This window comes from Myotis davidii, unplaced genomic scaffold (genome assembly GCF_000327345.1).
Source record: "Myotis davidii unplaced genomic scaffold, ASM32734v1 scaffold545, whole genome shotgun sequence".
Classification (NCBI taxonomy): Eukaryota; Metazoa; Chordata; class Mammalia; order Chiroptera; family Vespertilionidae; genus Myotis; species Myotis davidii.
Genome location: NW_006296634.1, coordinates 745,071 through 753,613, shown reverse-complemented (window position 1 = coordinate 753,613; position 8,543 = coordinate 745,071).

The window sequence follows — 8,543 nt, the reverse complement described above, 5'->3', positions numbered from 1 at the left end:
ATCAGTATTTTATTTGTTTATATATCTTTCATATTTTACTGACTCCAGTTTCTTACTCATGAACATACCAATTTTTCAGGTTTCCTTTTCCCCATTCTCTCGGGAACACACAACTGTATGTATAATTTCACATTGACTGTGCTTGTATCCATAGAGTCAGAAGCAAGAGTTCTTCATTTCCCCTGTGTACAATCATTCTTTCAATGCTCCCTTTTCTGTATTCGACAGTGCGTTAGAAAAGTGCTATAACTAGCATGGGGCGGGAAACAGTACTTAAAAATGTTGCACTCAGGATAAATATGCCATGTGCTCAGAAAAATAAGAGGATTCTTGGTAAGAGGTGATAGTTTTCTACCTGAAAAAAGAAATTCCAGTCACGAAAGGTGAAATGAAGTTTTGCTCATTTTCTAGGTGTAAGAAAAAAATCACAGCTGTTATTGTTGTTATTGTTCAAAATTCTTGCCTGGCCGGTGTGGCTCAGTGGTTGAGTGTCAACCTATGAACCAGGAGGTTGAGGTTCGATTCACAGTCAGGGCACATAGCAGAGTTGTGGGCTCCATCCCCAGTGGGGGGTGTGCTGGAGGCAGCCAATTGATGATTCTCTTTCATCATTGATGTTTCAATCTCTCTCTCTCTCTCTCTCTCTCTCTCTCCCCCCTACTCTCTAAAATCAATAAAATATATTTTTAAAAGAATTCTTATCATACAGTTTTTTAACCAAAATCTATAAGAAGCAGAACATTTTATTTTTTATATTTTAAAAAAAATATGTTTTGATTTTAGAGAGAGAGAGAAACCTTGATCTGAGAGATAAACATTGATTGGTTGCCTCCCATATGGTCCAGGACTGAACCCACAACCTGGGGATGTAACCTGACTGGGAATCAAACTGACGACCTTTTGGTGTGTGGTACGACTGACAACCAACTGAGCCACACCAGCCAGGGCATCATACAGTTTTAATTAGCAAGACAAAATATGGGTATGGTTTCCCAGCTAGAGACTATATGGGTACATTGTAAAATGTGATCCCAAAAGCTGAAACTACCCTAATACTCAATCCCCTCCAAACATCTCAGCTGTCCAATAAGTAACAAGTCCTTCTCCCTTGAGACCACCATGTTGTGAGGAAGCCTGAGCATCTGTGTGGAAAGGCCCAAACAGAGGAAAGGCAAGGTCCCTGGCTGACAGCCCAGCTGAGCTTCCAGCTAGTAGGCAGCACCATCTGTTACAGTGAGGCCATTTTGGACATTCCACCCTTCTCATCACCTCAGCCAATACCACATGAGGCAGAAGAACTAGGTAATCCATAGAAAGGTGAAAAATAATAAATTGTTGTTCTAAGCCACTTAGTTTGGGTATAGTTTGTTAAGCCACAGTAGAACTGAAAGGGTATCTTAGGCAAGACTAGAGACTATATAACTTACTTCCCTCATGCACCTTATACGTAATGTTAGGGATATATTTTGCTTTAATGAATAAACTATGCTATGGAAGAAGAAAGAAAAAACTCTAACAAGTATTCCTCCTTCTTCCCACTACCAAATATACCCACCATCCCATGCCTGTACTCATACCCTGCCTTCCCTCTGTTACACTGGAAATAGTGTTTCTGCTTCTATCAAAAGCCAACACTTTCAATTGGGTTCCAGATCCCATTCTTTCTTTCCTTTTGAAGGACTCACTCAATTATCTTTTCCTTCTGCTACATCCTTTAATTTTTCCCTGTCTATTGACTCATACCTATCGGTAGATAAATGTGCTTTAATATCATCCAAAAAAAAAACTTCTTTGACCTCATATCACTTATTGTCCTACATTCTTAGCAAAACTTCCTGAATCAGTTGTCTATATGGTACCTATCTCCACTTTCTTATCTGCTATTCTCTCAACCCACTCCCACTGGGTTTCTATCCACATCATTTCATTTAAACTACTCTAGTCAGGGTCACCATGACTTCTGTTACCAAATTCAATATTCATCCCTGTCCTCATCTTCCTACATTTCTCAGCAGTATTCAAAATAGTTTCACTCCTTTTCGTGAAATATTTTCTTCTTTTGGTTTCTGCTATACATCACACAATTGATCTTTATCCTACCTCACTGGTCATTCTTTTAAAGTCTCCTCTTCTGGCTCATCCTCCTGTGATCAACCTCCAATTGTTGGTATTCCCCAGGTTCAGTACAGAGACCCCTTCTTCCCTTCATCTATCCTCACTCTCTAGGTAATCTCGTGGATTTAAATATATCTAAGAGCTGATGAATCCCTCATGTCTACTACATCTACCTCCTCTATGAACTCCAGAATCACATATCCTATTGCCTAGCTGACATCTCCACCTGGAAGTCTAACAGTTATCTCAAATTTAACATTCTCAAAATATAACCTTAATTTCCAATGCCATCTCCAAACTGTTCTTCACCATTTTGGTAAATTGCACTGCCCTCTAACTAGTTGCTTAAACCAAAATCCTACAAGACATTGAATCTACTATTTCCCTTACCAACCACATCTCACCCAAGTCTTGTCAACTCTACCTACAAATATATTGCAAATCCTTCCTTCTTCCTATCTCCACTGCTACCATCTGCTTTATCATTTAGATAAGTCACCATCATCTCTGACATGCACTACCATAACCTTCTCTTAACACCTACATTTTCTACCCAAGAGCTTATTATTTTATTTTATTAAATATATTTTTTTGGTTTCAGAGAGGAAACAGAGATAGAAACATCAATGATGAGAGAGAATCATTGATTGGCTGCCTCCTACTGGGGATTGAGCCAACAACCCAGGCATGTACCCCAGATTAGGAACCAAACCATGACCTCCTCGTTTATAGGCTGATGCTCAACCACTGAGCCATGCTGGCCGGGCCTCACATCATTCTTTATGAATAGCTCACATACCAAATACATGGTACTTCACTATGCCTCTGCTAGATTACAACTTTTCATAAAGGCAGAGACCACATTTTAGTCAATTTTGTATACTGGGAGCCTAATACAGTGTCTGAGATATAATGGGCCCTAAAAATACTTTGGTGGTTTGAATAATACCAGTCAAGTATCTGAATACTTGCTTTGAGCTTAATTTAAGTAGTAAAGATGATATAAAAAAATGTATGAGTGATTTATTTCCACAAGGGATTTAAAGTCCAAAACCAAAAGGGCAGGTGTGTAAAATAAAAACACAGGAAACAGTAAAGCATTTTATTTATATAAGCAATCCAACAGTTTAAGGATATTAATGCCAGAAACAGAGAAAACTGAAAACAGTTGATGACTTTTGATAGTGGCATTGTGGGCAATGTTTTCTTGCTTAAATTCCTTTCATTGTTGTTATAATGTTGTTTATATGATAAACACATTTTATAAAAAGAATTCTAGGTTTGGCAAGTACCCAGGCTTTCTCCCATTAGAACTTTCGCAGGTTGGAAGAGACTTGAGGAATTCTTTCCCCAGAGAATCACAATCATTTAGGTACCACCAATTCTTTTAACATTTCCCACCAAGCTGATATCCCTGGACAGCCACCTGTGTTATTTCTCTTTCACTACTAGGTCAGTTAAGTAAATATTTACTGAGCACATGGTTTTACCCTCGAGAAGCAACGGGCTGGTAGAGGAAACATACCTGTAAACATATATATACAATGTAGTAGAAAGAAATACAGCAATAGAAGTAATCGAAGGCTTATAAAATGAGTAAATGTATTGCTATTATTGGGAGCCATGGTTCTCATTGTGGAAGAAGGGACTTGTAAGTATAGAATGGGGAAAACCAGAAAGTATTTTGTAAAGATGGACTGGAATTAGAGCAACTATCATGAATTCATGATTTCTAAAATATGAATATGTATGTTTATATACATGTTTATGTATGTGCCCATGTATATACTAATGTATATGTATGTGTATATATATGTATATGTATACACACACACACACACACATATGTATAAATACATGCCTGTATTTCTTAGTCCTGGCTGCTTAGATGTCCAAGAAGCAAATACAACCTAATAGCAATGAGCATGCCTAATGCTCAGATTTTTCGTTTCTAATACGAAAAAAACCTGGGCTCCTTCGAGAAATGGCTGATTCCAGAACTGGGGCAGGTAGGTATAATTGGAGCCTGGAACATCTTGTTATGCCAGAGAATACATGCTAAAAGATGATGGGATCATTTGGCAAGGACATGGGGGCTAGCTTGAAGAGGCTTCCCATTAGTCAAATCTGGGACAATTAGAGCACCAAACTAGATGAAATCAGTGAATTATATTGGGAAAAATAGCAATCGATGAGTCCATGTAACTAATAGATAGACGAGAGAGAGAGAGAGAGAGAGAGAGAGAGAGAGAGAGAGAAATGGGGAGAAAGGCGGTCTCTTGCTTAGAGCAGAATGCTGACGGCCCAGAGCCAACTTAGCCATTAGACACATCATCCAAAGCCCATGATACTTTTAAAGGCCCATGAAAGTGTTTTCATTTTTATTTATTTTTTAAAAGAAATAAGAAGAAACATAATATAATAATAAATCTAGCTTATATCATATTCATCTTTCTACCAACCATCATAAAATTTTATGGAGAAAGGGGACCACAAAGGTGAAAAAGCATAGGACTCATGAAAGTCATAATGTGGACCTGTGAGGGACAGAGCACTATTTGGAAAACCATCATTTTGAAAGCTTCATGGTAAAGATTGTATCAAGCAAGAAATCATCAATAGATACTAAATTCCTTCTAAGGGAAATTTTTGGTGAAGAATGGGATATTTTCATGATCTTAAAGTATCTCCCCATACACTTTGAATTAATTGCAAGAAAGAAAAAATATAATTATATAGTGGAGAAATCAAGCACCACCTTGACCAGGTGTTCAAAACTGATATCACCTATGAGGAACATATGGCCATCATGTGCCTGCAGATGTAACAGTCTGAGAAGGTTACAACATTGTCTATGTAGTATTCCTGCTAAAGGTGTATAAACTCGCCCTAACCTGCTTCTCAGTGGTTAGAGCATCACCCCTCGGACTGAAGGGTCCCAGATTCAATTCTGGTCAAGGACACATACCTCAGTTGCAGGCTCCATCCCTGGCCCTGTTGGTTGGGGTGAGTGGGGAGGCAACCAATAGATGTGTTTCTCTCACATTGATGTTTCTCTCTCTCTGTCTCTCCCCTTTCCCTCCACTCTCTCTGAAAATCAATGGGGGGGAAAATAACGGTATATAAACTCAATGTAATCATGAGAAAACAAACAGAAGACAAAAAAATGCTCTATTTTTTTAACAAATGGTGGGGTTGTGGAGGAGTTATTCTTAAAAAATGTCTATGTCAAAAAAGACAAAGTATTTCACAGTACTAGAAAAAATATTGCAAAAATTAATATAGAACCACAAAAAGACCCTGAATAGCCACAGCAACTTTGAGAACGAACAAAGTTGGAGGGATCACAATATCAGATATCAAACTATACTGCAAGGCCACTGTAATCAAAACAGCCCGGTACTGACATAAGAACAGGCATATAGTCCAGTGCTGTGGTTGGCAAACTGAGGCTCACGAGCCACATGAGGCTCTTTGGCCCCTTGAGTGTGGCTCTTCCACAAAATATCACGTGCGAGCGCACACGTACAATGCGATTGAAACTTTGTGGCCCATGCGCATAAGTCGGTATTTTGTGGAAGAACCGGTATTTCGTGGAAGAGTCACACTCAAGGGGCCAAAGAGCCACATGTGGCTCGCGAGCCGCGGTTTGCTGAGCCGCGGTTTGCTGAGCCGCAGTTTGCCAAACACTGGTCCAGTGGAACAGAACAAAAAGCCCAGAAATCAGCCCATGCCTTTATGGTCAACTAATATTTGATAAGAGTATACAATAGAGTAAAAACAGTCTCTTCAATAAATGATGTTGGGGAAATTGGACAGGTACATGCAAAAAAAATGAAACTAGACAATCAACTTACACCATACACAAGAATAAACTCAAAATGAATAAAAGACTTAAATGTAAGTGGTGAAACCATAAAAATACTAGAAGAAAATGTAGGCAGCAAAATATTAGGACAAAGGAAAAAATAAACAAATGGGACTACAGCAAACTAAAAAGCTTCTGCACAGCAAAGGAAACCAGCATTAAAATGAAAAAGGAACCCACTGCACGAGAGAACATATTTGCCAATGATACATCTGATAAGGGATTTATTTCCAAAATATATAAAGTGCTCATACAACTCAACAAAAGGAAGACAAGCAATTCAATTAAAATTGGGCAGGCCCAGCCGGCATGGCTCAGTGGTTGAGCATCGACATAGGAACCAGGAGTCACGGTTCAATTCCAGGTCAGGGCATATGCCTAGGTTATGGGCTTGATCCCCAATGGGGGGTGGGGGGGGAAAGTGCAAGAGGCAGCTAATCAATGATTCTCTCTGATCATTGATGTTTCTATCTCTCTCCCCCCTCCCTTCCTCTCTGAAATCAATGAAAAATATATTTTTTAAAAATGGGCAGAAGACCTGAATAGACACTTCTCCAAAAAGTACATACAAATGGCCAAGAGACATATGAACAAATGTTCAATGACCCTAATCATCAGAGAGATACAAATTAAAACAACAATAAGGTACCCCCTCACACCTGCCAAAATGGCTATCATTAATAAACAAAATAACAAATGCTGGTGAGAATGTAGAGAAAAAGGAACCCAAGTACATTGTTGGTGGGAATGCAAACTGGTGCAGCCACTGTGGAAAACAGTATGGAGTTTCCTCAAAAAATTAAAAATGGAACTGCCTTTTGATCCAATATCCTAAGAATCATAAAATACCAATCAGAAAGAATATATGCACCCCTATGTTCATAGCAGCATTATTTACAATAGCCAATATCTGGAAACAGCCCAAGTACCCATTAGTAGATGAGTGGATAAAAAAAAACTGTGGTACATTTATACAATGGAATACTATGTTGCTATAAAAAAGAAAGAATTCTCAGCCTTTGTGACAGCATGGATGGACCTGGAAAGTATTATGCTAAGTGAAGTAACCCGGTCAGAGAAAGACAAATACTGTATGATCTCACTAATATGTGGAATCTAATGAACAAAATAAACTGCTGAACAAATGGAACCAGAAGTATGGGGAAGGAAGCAAAGGTGATTGGATAAAAAAAAAATTTGAAAGAATGAACTAAAGAACATATATGCATAGCCCATGGACACTGACAATAGTGAGGTGACAGCCAAAAGAAGGGGGTGCAAAGATAAGTAGGTGGAGGTGGGCAAATGAGGGGAGATGGGGAAAGTCTGCAATACTGTCAACATTAAAATTGGGGTAAGCCCTAGCCAGTTTGGCTCATTGGATAGAGCACTGGCCTGTGGACTAAAGGGTCCCAGGTTCGATTCCAGCCAAGGGCACATGCCCAGGTTGTGGGCTCGATTCCCCCGCCCCCAGTAGGGGGTGTGCAGGAGGCAGCCAATCAATGATTCTCTCTCATCATTGATGTTTCTCTCTATCTCTCTCCCTTTCTCTCTGAAATCAATTTTAAAAAATAAAATAAAATAAATTGGGGTAAAGAAAGACAAAGACTAGGAAATATTCCAAATTTAAGGTGGCTCAAGAGACATGACAACTAAATGCAATACCTGACCCTAAAATTGAACCTGTGCTGGAAGGGGAAAACCCTATAATGGCCATTATTTCATTAACTAAAATATTTGGAATATGAACAGTAAATCAGATGAAAGTTTTAACCAATGTGAACATATGAAGTTAAGAATTATGGAGCAAAGCCCAATTTTTAGAAATATATGCTGAAGTATTTAGGGATTAAGAACTGTGATAGTTCTGAAAAATGTGTGTGTGTGTAAAGAAAGAGAAAGAATAAACGATAAATTGGGTAAAATGATAGCAATATATTCTAAAGGCTATATGAATGTTCCTTGTACTTTCTTTGTTGTTGTTAATCCTCACCAGAGGATATTTTTTCCTTTGATTTTTAGAGAATGTGAAAGAGACCTGGGCAGGGGGAAGGAAAAAGAGAGAGAATATTGATTGGTTACTTCCTGCACATGTCCCCCTGACCGGGGCCTGGGATTGAACCTGAAACCCATGTATGTGCCCTTGACTGAGAATCAAACCTGAGACCCTTCGTTTCATGGGCTGACATTATAACCACTGATCAACACTGTCCAGGCTCTTGCACTTTTTTTTAGCAACCTTTTATATATTTGAAATTATTTCCAAGTAAGTTTTTAAAAACTTAAAAAAATAAAAAACATGTTAGAGTGTCACATGTAGATGTATAACTCATACTGTATATATAACATTAGCTGAATTTTTCACATTATAAATGGTTTCCCATGTTATCACCTAAACTTTGAATCTATCATTTTAAATGTCTGCATAACTTTCTATTAAATTGACACTAGAGTTTACTGGGCCATTTCTTACTGTTAAATCTTTTTTTTGTAAATTAAATCTTTATTGTTCAGATTATTACATTTGTTCCTCTTTTTTCCCCCCATAACTCCCCCTCCT